Genomic DNA, 16,418 nt, shown 5'->3' with positions numbered 1-16,418 from the left:
CATGACTGTGGAGTTGTCTGTCTTTATCAGTAGTTGTCCTGGATGAAGATAGTCCTTGAAGGCTGCCAGAGCATTCTGTACAGCTAGCATCTCTTTCTGGTTGATATGTAGGTGCATTTGATTTGGGCTCCATTGGCTCTGAATGCATATGTGCCCTCCAAGCATAATCTGATGCGTCCATTCTCAGGGTTTGTGTGGTAGGGGGTGGAATGAATGACAGTCCCTTGTTTTGGTGACAGGTCTCTGCCCACCATAGGAACTCTTGTTGCAGGCAAGGAATAATAGGAATCATTGCTTCCAGGCTGTAACAACGTTGACTCCATATGATTTTTAGGTACCATTGAAGTTCTCATATGCAGTCTTGCATATGGAATTATTAGAATGCAGGAAGCCATGAACCTCAAGGCCTGCAGAATTTGTCTTGCAGATAGCTGGGTTTTTGTGGCCACTTGTTTGAAGCAAGTCATCAATTGAATTTGTTTTTGTGGCGTAAGGTAATTTATCTGGGCAGTTGTATTCAAGCTTGCACCCAGGAATGTAATTATTTGAGAGGGTACCAGGTGTGATTTATTTTCATTTATGGTGTACCCTAGACAAGTTAGAAGCCTTTTTACAAACACCAGATGTATTAGGAGAGTGTCCTTGTTTTCTGCCTGAATTAGACAATCGTTCAGGTAAGGATAAATTTGAATGTTTCTTTGTCTGCAAAATGCAATTACTGGTGCCAGGCATTTTGTGAAGACCCTGGGCACAGTAGATAAGCCAAAGGGCAGTGCAGTTTACTGGTAATGCAAATAGCTGCTTTGAAGTGGAGGTATCTTCTGCAAGATTCCCTGATTGAGATATGCAGGTAAGCCTCTTAAGTCTAGAGTTACCAGCCAGGCATCTTTGCCTAGCATAGGCAGTAGCTGTTGTAGAGTCAGCATCTTGAATTTTGGAATGTCCAGGAATGTATTTAGAATGGATAAGTCCAGAATTGGACGCCATGATTTGTCTTTTCTGGGTACCAGGAAAAGTCTTGAAAAAAACCTTGTCCCTTTTCCTTTTCTGGTACAGGTTGAATAGCCCCCATATTTACGAGGGACATAACTTGTTTCTGGGCCTCTGCCCACTGATTTGGAGGCAGATCTGGCCATCCGTTTGGGACTGGGAACATGTGGAAATGAAATCTGTATCCCTGGGATACTATATTTAAAACCCACCTGTCCCGGGTAATTAGATGCCAATTTTGTGCATGAAGTGCCAGTTTCCCCCCCAAAGGGGCTGCCAAAAGATAAGTGCTTGGTGATGGCAGAGGAAAGTCATTGAGACTGTTTTCCATAGGGAGGTGCCTTGCTACTTCCAGATTTGGAGGTGGAGGCACCCCATTGTTTTGCTCTGTAAGTTCCTTGTGACTAAAACCTGGAGCCATTGGAGTGTCTGGGTTTGACCTAAGCGGCTCTGGTGGGAACTGATAAGGACCAATTCTTAGTAGGCCAGTGCCTACTGAACCTGGATGGCTGCACTTGTAGGAAATCTTTTACAGTTTGCATAGATTTAGCTTTGTCTTCCATCTTTTTCAAAACTTCTTCTGCCTTATTACCAAACAGACTGTCCTGTTGTAAAGGAGCATCCAACAATTTTGCTTTAACATGATCAGGCAGATTTTGCTCATTGAGCCAAGCATGCCTTCTTATCACAGATCCAGTTACAGTAGCCCTGCAAGAGGCCTCCAAGGAATCAAAACCACATTGCAAAGTATGCTTTCCAACTTTTTCAGCTGAATGCAATAAATCCTGTAACTCTATTTTCCTCACAGTCAGAAATCAACATCATTTTCTGTTTAAGTAAGCCCATGACATACTGCTGATATTTAAGCATATAAAATTGACAGTTTAAAGCCCTGATTGCCAAGGTTGCAGGCGTGTAAACCTTCTTACCCCATCTATCCAGCGCCCTGGAGTCTCTATCAGAAGGGGTAACATTTTTAGCAGTAGAATCCTTAACACCTTTTTTAAAAAGGTTTTTAAAAAGGAATTTGTGGGAGTCAGGAACCCTGTAATATCTGTCTGGCTTACTAGGAGCCGCAGGCAGGGAATCAGGAGCCATGCTGGATTCTGAGAAAACATCATCAACAATGTCTAGAACAGGAGATATAGCCAAACGCCTATGCTGAGGAAGGAGGAGGAAATCCCTAAGCCTCTTTTTGGATTCTGAGAAATCCTGACTCTCCCAGTGAAAATGCTCCCTTAAGGTATGCAAAGTTTCTCCAAAAGAAAAATCCTCAGGAGGAGAAGCAGAAAGGATGGACTCTTATGCATCTGAGTCCTCATAAGGTGGAATAGATAATTCCTGATCAGAAGAGGAATCAAAAGAAATGGAAACCTGATCTGATGATTCATAATCAGTGCCTGGCCTAGGCCTCTTAGCAGGAGGGGGATGGGAACCCCTGATCAAGGTAATTAAATCCTCAGCCATTTTGATCATTTGTTTTTTAGGCATAGGGGCCTGTACACGTGGCCCAAGCATCGTTTTTTTAAACATAGAAGTTGATTTTGGCCTAGGTTTTGAAGATGGCATTGGTTTAATATACAAATCTTTAGGCATGAAAACACCCTCAGAAGCTGGTGCCTGCTCAGCAGCTCCAGATCCATCTAAGATAGAGACATCCGCGGGTTCAATACTTAAAATGTCTCGCGGCATACTGGACTCCAAATGGCTCTCAGAGGCCTGCGAATCAAAAGTAGTGGGCATCAGGGGCTGCGAAAGTGCCTCACTGAGTACCGGCGAACCAGCGACTGGCTTAGGAGAAGCTTTGTCATTGGTGTTGGAACTCGATGGTCTGTCTCTGTCTTTTTCTTTGCATTTTTTGTGTATTTCGGTAGTCAGATTGCTAACTGATGACGTTTCTGGATAGTTAAATCTTGAGCCAAAATATTTAGATGCAAAAATATACCTACGCTTAATAGTGCATTGATTAAATTTAGCACAAAACCGACAACAAGGCACATTGTGGTCAGGGCCTAGGCAAGGAATACACTACAAATGAAAATTCTTATGAGGTATTTGTTTCCCACAAGTAATACAACGACAACAAGGCACATTGTGGTCAGGGCCTAGGCAAGGAATACACTACAAATGAAAATTCTTATGATGTATTTGTTTCCCACAAGTAATACAATTATTAACTTTTACTGACATCAGTAAGGAGCAACGGGGTATTTAGCTTTAGGTTGAAGACTTCGGCTCTGAAACTCTAAAATGAAAATTTCAGGAGTCGGGCGACCGGCACTTGCGAACTGCTTCTGCTTTGGGCACCACGCTGCAAGAAAGACTGATGAAAATGGCGTTGGCTGCATGTTTTACCTGACATCATAGAAGAAGGGACAGCAACTGACGCAGGACCCAAGACTTTGTTAATCAAGCTGACTGAGGGCAACTTGCCAGCAGATTACCCAAATGTAATGACTGCAACAGTGCAACAGGAAGAACATCTGAGGGTTATGCTACTCAATGCCAGGAGTTTAAATCTCAAAATGCATGCGCTCGAAGCACTCCTCAGTATGGAGAACATTGACATCTGTGCAGTACTGAAACCTGGTTCAAGACTCCAGAGAGTACCCCAGTACTACTGGGCTACAACTCCTACTACACGTTTCAGCCACAGAACATGGACCGAAACACAAAAGGAGGGGTGTATCCATATTCATCAAGGATACCTACACCTCCAGGTTAGTGGTGCAGCATTATACCTCTGAGATAATCCATGTGCAACTAACATAGGGCAAATCTGAAATGCAAATTGTGGCCTGCTACAGATCACCCTCTATGATCCAGGACCACCACTCCACCTTTCTGGAGACACTGGAAAACATGAAGGTCCTACCAAACACCCTGATATTGGGCAATTTCAATTACCCTACCATTCACTGGGAAAACTACTTGAGTACAAATTCCCAGGCCCAGCACTTCCTGGAATTCATCAACTCAAACGCTCTGGATAAGCTGGTAAACTCCCCTACCAGAGGTGAAAACATACTGGACCTGGTCATCACCAACATGGGTGACAGGTGTTCCACACCGGAGGTCAACCCGTCACTGGTTAGATCAGACCATAAACTAATCAATCTGGATGTCCACACCCCCAACTAAGGAAACCACAGTAAAAAAATTTTCTAAAGCAACCTTCACCTTACTTAAGACAGAGGTGGCAAGTTTCACAGCCCCCACGCTAAAGGATAACGCTGCTCAAAATGCAGAAACCTTTACAAATGCACTCTATGAGCACCTACAAAGATGCATGGATCATGCCATCCCTAGCAAAACCAAGACTCACTCCTCTAAGAGAAGGAAACCAGTTTGGTGGACCCCTACAATAAACAGGCTATACAACAGAAGGAGGAAACTAGTTCAGAAAAAAGCAAATCCCAAGAAGGAAAGACATCCCTGATCAGTATCAGTAAGAAATTGAGGTCCCTCATGAAATCATCCAAGTATATCTTCGAAAGAAAAATAGCCAAGGATTTAAAAGATAACCACAAAGCCTTCTTTAGCTTTGTTAAGAATCTAAGTGGCAACTCACAAATATGCACTGAACTAGTGCAAAATAGCACAAAATATACTGACCCTACTAATATTGTCAACATCCTGGCAGATAGATTCAGTGCAAATTTCACACCCCCCTCACCTCGAAAAGGGCCCACAACATTACCAGAAAAGTGTAGCGTCCCAAAAATCACAGACGCACAGGTGAAAACTGCCCATTCAAAAGCCAAAAACACAGCATCAATGGGACCAGATGGTGTCCCAGGCTGCGTCTTGCACGAACTACAGAACGAACTAACCCCCCACCTAAACACACTGTTCAATCTCAGCCTCTCCACAGGCTACGTGCCCATAGAATGGAGCACAGCAATGATTATTCCCTCTCCACACAGGAGGGGCCACAACTGTCCCTGGTAACTATCACCCCATAAGCCTGACTAGCCCGGTCTGCAAGGCTATGGAGTGCATCAACATGGAATTCATTAACAAAGACATTGGAAACCTCCAAACACTTGACCTGACCCAGTTTGGCTTTGTTAAGGACAGATCATGCCTAGTAAACCTGGTTGACTTCTTCGAGACAGTCACCAAGGCCATATATGAGGGAAAGGTGGTTCACACAGCCTACCTTGACCTCGCCAAGGCTTTCGACACCAATCCCCACTCGAGTATTATAGAAAAACTCACCAGCCTGAACATAAACCTCTTATTCAGGAGATGGAACTCACACAGTAAGAATAGCGGGCTCCAGGTCTGACTCTAAACCAATCACAAGTGGTGTCCCGCAAGGCTCGGTCCTGGGACCCCTACTGTTCGGCATATACTTCTCAGAAGTACAGGCAAACACAACAGGAATAGGGCTAACCAAGTTCGCCGATGACTGCAAACTGGGAGCCATAATTGACTCAATGGCTGACATGGAAATCCTCCAAAAGAGCCTTACTGAGACGGACACCTGGTGTCAAAGTCATGGCTTCAAGCTAAATGCCAAAAAATGCATAGTCATCCCATTTGGGAAAAACAAAACACCCACAGATTACAACATAGGTGGCAGCCCCCTTAATACAGAAGAGATAATAAGAGATCTGGGGACCCAGGTAGACAGTAATCTCTCCTTTGATAATCATACTGCCAAAGTAGTTAGGAAATCCTTCTATGTGGCCCATCTAATTACTACAGGGTTCGCATTTAGAAATAAAGAAGTTAAAGTGCCCCTCTACTCATCACTCATTAGACCCATCATAGAGTACAATGCCCCATTTGGACTGTACCTCACAAGACACTTCCAACAGCTGGAAAGACCACAAAAGTACCTCACCAAGAGGATTACTGGTCTCAAACATATGTCCTATGCAGCTCGACTGAAAAAACTCCAGCTTTACTCAGTGGCATATTGCTTACTCAGAGGTGATCTCTGTCTGACTTACAAATCCATGTCCAACTTAGAATTGATGGATATGCTCCACCTAAAGAAATCTAAGTCACTGCGAGCCACGCGCTCTAGTGAGCTAAACCTCACCACAACAATAAATATAACATGCTGGAGGGATAGATTCATGTCAGAGACTCCCCATGCTTTGGAACAAAATTTCAAATTACATCAGGCAGTGCCCCTCACTAACACTCTTCAAGAGAAACCTTGACGAGTGGATGAGTAACAGAAAATACACCCCTGGGATCACTTCATTGGCTCTGCTTGACAGAGGATCAGTTAATTAATCAATGGGGCGGTGAAAGCCGACACATTCTGGCTAGGCTTATAAATGCCCTCGGGTAGATAGCCTAGTACCTACCTATGAACCTATATATATATATATATATATATATATATATATATATATATATATATATATATGTATGTGTGTGTGTGTGTGTGTGTGTGTGTGTGTGCAGAGCACATATTTATGATTGCCCATCCATGCATCCAGGTTATGCTTAAAGAGGATCAGGGCGCTACTTTGCTTTATATTAAAAGGAAGTCTGTTCTGTTAATGGGGGATTCTCTTGGATATATGGTTATTTTGCCAGCAGGTCCTATTTATGTTATGGTAGAAGAGTTCTCTTGAACAGGAGTTTAGGATGTTACTGGTTCTGCAGATGTGGAGCTGGTGACAGTAGACTGGATCCTTTGAGGCTATGCAGGTTAGACAGAGATTACCTTTCCAGAATGGAAAACAGACAAAAGACAAAGTGCTTTACGGATGTCTGGGTAGCTCAAGAAAGACATACAACACTTGATTATTATAATGAGAAAACAATGCAGTCTCTGAAGGTCAAATGCTTAGGCAAGTACATACGGGACATTATACTCTATTAGTCGCAGCTGATGATTAGATAAAAGGACTTCCTAACATTAACAGATACATAATGATACAAATGATATCTAATTGTCAGTGAAAGTGCTCAAGTCCCCAATGACAGGGTCAGTTTTGGCTGAAGACACAGTGCTGGTGCTGCACTTCTTGACATGTAGTTTTAGGCTGTGTTCCAGGCACCACTTATTGCTGCACTTATTGCTGTACGCTAGTCCCTCCTGAAAAATCTGGAAGTCAGACAGTGAGGTACTGACAACTACAAACTTGGTCAGCTACAAGCCCTTGATGTCAGCCTTAACACTGTAGACGTAAATACAAAGACAAATTGTCCTGGAATTGATCACTGGGGGATACCACAAGTAACTACTCTTTTTGAAGAGAACATGCCTCCCAAATAATAGGGTTGGCTTTGCCCATTAGCCAGTTTTGCTATGTAGCAGTAACATATGAGTTTACAATTACAATAGTAACCTTGAAGAGGAATTCTAAAGCAACGATGCATACTGCCCAAACATTAAATGGGAGACTCAAGTACTAACTCCCTTGCCCAACTTTTCCTAGAATTTATAAACTTAAATGCTCTGGTTCAACTGGTCAACACTCCCACCAGAGGTGACAACATATTGGACCTGGTCATCACCAACATGGGTGACTGGTGTTCCACACCAGAGGTCAACCCCTCGCTGGTTAGATCTGACCATAAACAAATCACTTTGGATATCCATAGTCTGCCCCCACCCCTGGACAAGAAAGCCACCGTGAAAAACTTTTCAAAAGCAAACTTCACGTTACTTAAGACCGAGGTGGAAAGATTCAAAGCCCCCATGCTGAAGGATAACACTGTCCAAGCTGCAAAATCCTTTACTAATGCATTCTACAGGCAGCTACAAGAATGCATGGATCGTGCCATCCCAAACAAAACCAAGACTCACTCCTCCAAGAAAAGGAAACCAGTCTGGTGGACTCCTGCCATAAACAAGCTATACAACAGGAGGAGGAAACTAGTACAGAAAAGAGTAAAATCCCAAGAAGGGAAGACATTCCTGATCAGTATCAGCAAGAAACTACGATCCCTCATAAAATCATCCAAGGCGAGCTTTGAAAGAAAAATTGCCAAGGACTCCAAAGATAACCACAAGGCATTCTTTAGCTATGTCAAGAATCTAAGTGGCAATGCTCATATCTGCTCGGAGTTAGTGCAGAATGGCACAAAATACACTGAACCAACCGACATTGCCAACATCCTGGCAGACAGGTTCAGCGCAAGCTTCACCCCCCATCTCATCCCCAAAAGGGCCCATAACCATACCAGAAGAATGTAGAGTCCCTGAAATCACAGACACTAAGGTTAAAACAGCCCTCTCCAAAGCCAAAAACATAGCATCAATGGGACTGGACGGTGTCCCAGGCTGCGTCCTATATGAGCTCAAAGACGAAGTAATCCCTCACCTAAACACACTGTTCAAACTCAGCCTCTCCACAGGCTACATACCCATAGTGTGGTGCAGAGCAATGATTATTCTGCTCCACAAAGGTGGAGCCACAACAGACCCCGGGAACTATCACCCTATAAGCCTGACTAGCTTGGTCTGCAAGGCTATGGAGCGCATCATCATGGAACTCATTAACAGAGACATTGGGAACCTCCAAACACTGGACCCTACCCAGTTTGGCTTTGTTAAGGGCAGATCATGCCTCCTAAACCTGGTGGACTTCTTTGAGACAGTTAGCAAGGCTATAGACGAGGGAAAGGTGGTACACACAGCCTACCTAGACCTCGCTAAGGCCTTCAACACCATTCCCCATTCTGGCATTATAGACAAGCTCATTAGCCTGAACATAAACCCCTACGTCACAAGATGGGTTGACAACTGGCTCACGGACAGAACCCACATGGTGAGAGTTGCGGGAGCTAGGTCTGACTCTAAACCAGTTACAAGTGGCGTTCCCCAGGGCTCAGTCCTAGGACCCCTCCTGTTTGGCGTATACTTCTCAGAGGTACAGGCAAGCACAGGAGGACTATGGCTGACCAAGTTCGCAGACGACTGCAAACTAGGGACTATAATTGACTCTCCGGCTGACACAGATATTCTCCAAAAGGGTCTCACTGAGACATATATCTGGTGTCAAAATCATGGCCTCAAGCTAAATGCCAAAAAGTGCATAGTCATCCCCTTTGGAAAAAACAAAGTACCCACAAACTACCACATAGGTGACAGTCCCCTAAATATGGAAGACGTAATAAGGGATCTGAGGACCCAAGTACATAGTAATCTCACCTTTGATATTTACATTGCCAAAGTGGTTAGAAATTCCCTCTATGTGGCCCACCTAATCACAAAAGGGTTCGCATCCAGATCAAAAGAGGTCATTGTGCCACTCTACTCATCAGACCCATCTTACAGTACAACGCCCCATTTGGGATGTACCTTACAAGACACATGCAACAGCTGGAAAGACCACAGAAGTACCTCACCAAGAGGATCAATGGCCTCAAACAGATACCCTATGCAGCTCGACTGAAGAAACTACAGTTGTACTCGCTTGCATACCGCCTACTCAGAGGTGATCTCTGCCTGACATACAAGGCCATGTCCAACCCAGAACTGATGGACATGCTCCACCTAAAGAAAACCTTATCCCCTCGAGCCACATGCTCTAGGGATCTAAACCTCACCACAACAATAAATAGGACATGCTGGAGGGAGAGATTCCTGTCCCAGAGACTTCCTATGCTTTGGAGTAAGTTCCCAATCTACATTAGGCAGAGCTCCTCGCTAACACTCTTCAAAAGAAATCTTGACGAATGGATGGGAAATAGAAAGTTTACCCCAGGGATCACTTCAGTGGTTCTGCTGGACAGAGGCACAGGGAACTAATCTAAGGGGGCGGCGAAAGCCAACAGATTCTGGCTAGGCTTATAAATGCCTTCGGGCAGATAGCCTAGTACCCACCTATGAACCTATACACTAAAAGACCTGCATTATCAAATATATAACATGTACATAATTTACATATATGCAAGAATGCCTTCAACTGCAAGTTTGTCAGTAACACATGTAGAGGCTGTTGTTTTCAAACCACATGAGTATAAACATAGATAATGTGTCACATACATACATAGAAAAATAGCTAGTATAACTACTCAAAGTATAGGGTCATCGATGAAATGAGATTTTGGTTGCAGCACGCCTTAGTAAAAAAGTACCCCTGTAATTACCTAGTATAATATACTAGGAATGGTACTGAAAAATATATGGGTCATGTATTGACTTTATGTGCTTCAACTTTCATATGTTAATCATGCTAACTAACTGTACTTCAGTCAAACATTCAGGAAAGATATGAGCATTTAAAACATTTTACCACAATGAATTGTAGAACAAAGTGAGAAAAGAAATTCAAGAGGATGGAATCACTATTATACAAACAGTTACAGTGAGATTTCTGAAGGACAACATCATCTAATGAGAAAATACTTTCAGAACAATGATTAGATTTCAGCTCCAAAGCTGCACGACATTTTTAGAAAAAAGATACAAAATGTTTTATTCTTTTAGAATATTAAGACATTTGCTACTCTCAGGTTTCTTGTCGCCTTACAGTAAGACATCCTGTTTGATTCTCAGCTAAAGCGTCTTCTTTGTGGAGACATGCGTGAATGGGCGTACCTTCATTGAAGGTTGTACGTCAGGGCTGGCAACTTGGTACGTAAAAATCTACTGCCAATCATTAGCGGACCGGAGTTCTGCTGTGGTGACCCCTAACCGGGAAAAGCCGAAAGATACAACAGCAGGTTTCTTTGAAAGACACAAATGTCCAAAGCAATGCTGTGCTGTAAAATGATGGAACGTCTGTATGACTATAAAAGTGCAACTACATGAATACACACACTAACAAACCATATGAGAAATAATTGCCAGTGGACGGAAAAATATTAGTAGCAACAAGCATGAAGTGAAACTACTATTGCCAAGGTCTGAAAATTTATTACAGACAATTTTCCAAAAACAAGTACATAGTAAAGTAGATATCATTTTAGTGCTAGAGAGGCACCAAGTCTGTGTGTGTGACAAGATAGCATCTCTAGCTGAATAAAATCCAGTCATTCAAATCTAATTGCTTATGAGTGGGGGGAGGAAAATACAAAAGGTCAAACCTCAACTGTAAGCTCTTAGCACTTCCTATATCAACCTTAACTGAGTTTTTGTAATCTGACCTGCAGTATGCTAACAAGGCTCTTTGAAAACCTTGCCTCTAGGTGAACATGAGACTTGCACAGTGCTAAAATGTAAACAAACTCCTCTAGCAAAAAATCTGAGATAATGGCCCTTTAAAGTTTATGAAATTAGTACTGTTTCAATCTTTGATGTTAGCCAGAAGTGTTTTTCCTAGCACCCGCAATGTGCCTAGTAATGACGACTCCTGAAAATCATATAGAGTTAGAAGTATCGGTAATATATCTAAGTATGGTTGCAAATTCTTTTTTATAAGACTCTCCAGTGTGGAACAAGCCATAGTTGTTCAGTCTGTGATTTACCAAACTTGCATCTTGATTTTTAAACTTTAAGTCTATACTTTTGCTATCATTTTTTCACTGTATAATTTAATGAGACACTATTTGAACTCCTAGATCTCAGCAAATTATACAAATATGCAAATACATTCAAATCCTTGAAATCGTTTTGTATTAATATTTTCAAAATGGATGGTGCAGTGCTCACAATGCATGGCAATTTGTTACACACAAACCTCTGTGTGTATTAACTGACACATATTTTTTCACATAATCATCATGTCCTACTTGTTCATGTACAGTGGCTAGATCAGTTTTAGAGAACATAGTTTCACCACTCTACATGGTCACAAGCTCTTTCACTCAAGGGAGGGGATATATTTTAGCATTTGTAGCCTGACTGATACTTATAATCACCACAAACACATATGGCATTATCCCTTTTTACATCAGCAATAACAACAGCTGCCAATTCCCTGTACTTTGACAGGAGTATTAACTACTCATTGACAAGATGGTGGTTGAAGGCTGGCAACTTCGGTCAGTAATGGGATACATTCAATTCAGGTCTCCAATGGCTGCTAACATAGGTGCAATGAACCTGTATAGGTGTAAAGGAAATGAGATTACTGATTACAGCTGCGACAGAAAGGGGGTGCCTTTAAGTGATGTCTGATATCAGGTAGGAGGGAATGACCCTGGTTAGTAGAGTCTCAGTAGAAGGTCTGTATACTGAATTTGCACAGCATACTCCAACAGGGCCCTTCTTCAACAGTAAAGACATCTACAAATTGTACAAGTCATTGTGGTACATACACTAAAGGGGAGTTTGCATCCATTTTATGTTTCATAAGTTTGGTTACAGTATTCAGGTCACTGATAGTGTAGGAATATGGACTCCCTACTTTCAACATCATATGCCAAGGATCCCACTCAAATCATCAATATTATTTCTGAATACATTTAAGGATTCAGACAAGTTAATGTAAGGCAGGAGTTTGTTATAATTTGGCTAATGTTAATATAATATAAAGGCTAGTCCTAGAGCTTTGCATTTGCAAATTCAGTTCCTTATTTCTTATGGCACATCTTGTCTGACAGGGTTTAATATCTAATACTGCTTGTATGAACTTGTCAAAATGTTTTGTATGTCAAAACCAATTTGCTTCTTATATAACAATACCTGTTCCTTGTATGGCATGTCATTTTACTTTAATCATTTTGTGGTGAACCTCCTGTATAGAGATTTCAGGTATTACAGTTGTGTAATATAGTAGATATTGAAGCTACTGCTGTATTCTACTATGGGTCATATGTGACATTCAACAACCCTTGCAGTTAGATTTTTTAACATTACTCCCAATATGTATGCTGCAACAGAAGTGCGACTGAGGTTGTCTGTGAATTAGGAACCACTACGATATTTCTTATGCCTGTTGCACACTTCAGATAAAAGGTTTGTGCCAACATAAGGAATTCATGAATTGTCAGACCTGATGAGTTTATGAGAAGCTGATTCAAACAGGAGTATTGATAGTCTCATCTGTTTCTCCATATTATTCTTTATGCCACTCATTTAGAATAACTTTGTCGTGTGTTTGTATTACTTCCCCATATTTTGAAATAAATAAAATAGTGAGTATTAATAATTTAAGATTTGAATAATGTACTGCAGTATTTATTTAACGTTTGTTTAACGGGAAAGTCTGACTTGGAATGAAGCCAATTTTCAGGGGAGGCCCAGGCAGAAACGCTCCGGATGCATGTCATTGTAACGTGGGAGGAAACCAGAGCACCCAGAGGAAACCCACATGAATGCAGGGAGGACATGCAGACTCCGCACAGAAAGCACCCCAGTTAAGAATCGAACTGGAGAAATTCTTGCTCTGAGGCGACAACACAACTGCTTAATGTTCATTTCAGTTTTTTATGTTCCTTACTCATATTTTATTTCTGTAAATGCTGTGCTGTTTCCTATTTCAGAGATTAGAAGCTGTGATTTATGGCTGAACAGGGAATGTGGTTCATTACACATGATTCTGTTATGCTGGTACAGGCTGTCTCACGTCAGTCATTACTACAGCCTGGTCCTGGTATCACTTGTTAAATCCCACTAAATCAGAGTTAATATGCTTACATTGCACAAAATTATACAGCATACTAATGCAATTTTATCAGCTGTAGTTCATAAAAATACTAACTGCAAAACTAAACCGACTTAACAATATACCACTTTTTGCATAGTAGATTAGATTTTGAATGAAGTATTAAAAAGCCTTACTGTAGCAGCTATGATTCTACTCATTTTGTGTGGGTCAACTGCTAGCACGATAGAGGCAATCAAAAGTAGAATGGTGCCAAACACGTAGTGAAAGAATTCCTGAAAGACAAACCATAATCGTTAGTAAATTAATCTGAAAACAAAATCGGTTATACAGTGGATATAAAAAATGTACACACCCCTGTTAAAATGCCAGTTTTTTGTGATTAAAAAAATGAGACCACAGTAAATCGTTTCAGAACTTTTCCCACCTTTAAGTGACCTATAACCTATAAAATTCAACTGAAAAACAAATCTGTTAGGGGAAAAATATAAAAAATGTACAATAAGCTGGTTACATTAAGTGTGGACACCCTTAAACTAATACTTCGTTGAAGCACCTTTTGATTAAATTACAATATTCAGTCTTCATGGGTAGGAGTCTATCAGCATGGCACATCTTGACTTGGCAATATTTGCCCCACTCTTCCTTGCAAAAATGCTGCAGATGTTCAGATGAAAAAGTCTGTGTCTCAGACGAAAACGCTCATTAATTCAGCTTTTTCAAGTTATTAAAATGGACTGTTGCACTTTCATTGTGGCACTGGACTCTTGTTCATTTTCTTGAATTTGATATTTGTTATTTTGGTGATTTTATTCATTTATAAGCCTAGCCAGAGTGTGTTTGGCTTTCGCCACCCATTTTAAATTAATTTTGCTATGCCCTTTTTCGAGGTTAGTATACTGTGCCTCTGTCTAACAGTGACACAGAAGTGATACCCGGCGTAAACCTACGATCTCCCATCCACTCATCAAGATTCCTCTTGAAGAGAGTCAATGAGGGACTCTGCCTAACCTGGACTGGGATTTTATTCCAGAGTGAAGGGAACCTCTGGATTATGAATCTGTCCCTCCAGCATGTCCTATTTATTTCAGTGCTGATGTTCAAGTCTCTCGAGCGCTTAGCTCGATGGGATTTGGATTTTCTGAGGTGCAGCATGTCCATTAATTCTGGGTTGGACATGGCTTTATACATCAGGCACAGATCGCCTCTGAGCAGGCGGTATGCCACTGAGTAGAGCTGGAGTTTCTTTAACCGGGCAGCATATGGCATCTGTTTGAGCCCTTTGATCCTCTTGGTGAGGTACTTTTGGGGTCTTTCCAATTGCTGCAGGTGTCTGGTAAGGTACATCCCAAAAGGGGCATTGTACTCAATTATGGGCCTGATGAGGAATGAGTAAAGAGGCACGATGACCTCCCCTGATCTAGATGTGAATCCCTTCATGATTAGGTGGGCTATATAAAATGTTTTTCTAACCACTTTGGCCATGTGGTTGTCAAATGAGAGATTGCTATCAACTTGGGTACCCAGGTCCCTAATTACTTCTTCCATACTTAATGGATTACCACCTATGTGGTAATTTGTGGGCACTTTGTTTTTGCCAAAGGGGATGACTATACACTTTTTGGTGTTTAGCTCGAGGCCATGGCTCTGGCACCAGTTGTCTGTTTCTATGAGGCCCTTTTGGAGGATGCTTGTGTCGGCTGGAGTGTCAATTATGGTGCCCAGTTTGCAGTCATCTGCAAACTTGGTCAGCCACAGTCCTTCCGTGTTGGCCTGTACCTCCGAGAAATATATACCGAACAAGAGAGGTCCCAGGACTGAGCCTTGTGGGATGCCACTTGTAACTGGTTTGGAGTCTGACATGGCTCCAGCAATTCTAACCATGTGGGTTCTGTCCTTGAGCCAGTTTGCAACCCATCTAGTGACATAGGGGTTTATATTTAAGCTGGTGAGCTTATCTATAATGCCCGAGTGGGGTATTGTATCGAAGGCTTTTGCAAGGTCCAGGTAGGCTGTGTGGACCACCTTCCCCTCGTCAATGCCAGGAAAATCCTACTAGGACAGCTGAACTTTATTTGGGGTTAATCAGAGTCTCTTCAATTGATGGCAGGTGTGTACCCAGGTGTGTTATTTTATATTTGTAAAATGCTAGCAACTTTGGAAGTAAGTTACAAAAAACCTTGGTAATATCAGGAAATAAACCTAGATATACAGTGAGAACTTTGTATCTGTTATCACCAATATGCTAGGTTATACATTTAGGAATACAGACGCCAGGAAAAGAGAGGTTATATCACCATTCTATATAACCTTATTCATAGAAAGGCTTGAGTACAATTCTGTTACCAAGTTAGAAAGAGATCAGGTTAGTTCAGAAGGAACAAAGAAAAGTTACTGGGGTCCGGGGTAAAAAAGTAAGTAAAAGGCAAGAAGTCCAAGGAAATATTAATGAAGGAGTTAGGTCTATTCTCACATAAGGAGAACCATGAGAGGTGAAATATGATGGTTGTATACAATGCACTTAAGTGAGAGTTGGATGAGACACAAGCAGAAAGAAAAAGAAGAGGGAGAAGGGGTCCCATTAGAAAATACTTCACACAAGGACCAGTGCATAAAATGGCATATGTGGTAAACTGTAGCAACACAGCAATACCAAGCCACTGGGGATGCACAAGCCAGTGCATTTCTTTGTTCCAGTCCCAAGCCCGGATAAATGGTGAGGGTTACGTCAAGAAAGGCATCTGATGTAAAACCTTTGCCAGATGACATATGCGGACAACAATAAGCAATGAATTCAGTGATGCAAAAGTATTTTTAAAGTTAGATCTTGTGTCTGTGTGACACAGACACACTTCTTTCTAAAAGCAAAAACAGTACAATCTTTTCAGACACTTGCCTTACGATGTACAAACAGTTTGTATAAAGCTTAATAATGACATTTTTATTTATGGAAAATGC

At 41.7% G+C, this 16,418-nt stretch overlaps 1 long non-coding RNA gene across 1 annotated transcript in view; it reads right to left on the bottom strand.

Annotated features, from left to right (window-relative positions):
• The window catches only part of LOC122798026, a 173,227-nt gene extending 159,492 nt beyond the window's left edge, over positions 1–13,735 (bottom strand). Inside the window, exon 1 of the long non-coding RNA XR_006364204.1 lies at positions 13,637–13,735. This is a non-coding gene — a long non-coding RNA (uncharacterized LOC122798026). The remainder of the gene's footprint in view (positions 1–13,636) is intronic.
• Between the last annotated feature and the right edge of the window lie 2,683 nt (positions 13,736–16,418).

This window comes from Protopterus annectens, chromosome 3.part1 (genome assembly GCF_019279795.1).
Source record: "Protopterus annectens isolate FY-2018-M chromosome 3.part1, PAN1.0, whole genome shotgun sequence".
NCBI classification, from domain to species: domain Eukaryota; kingdom Metazoa; phylum Chordata; order Ceratodontiformes; family Protopteridae; genus Protopterus; species Protopterus annectens.
Note: the sequence above shows the minus strand (reverse complement) of the source record. Positions and strands in the feature narration are given on the sequence as shown.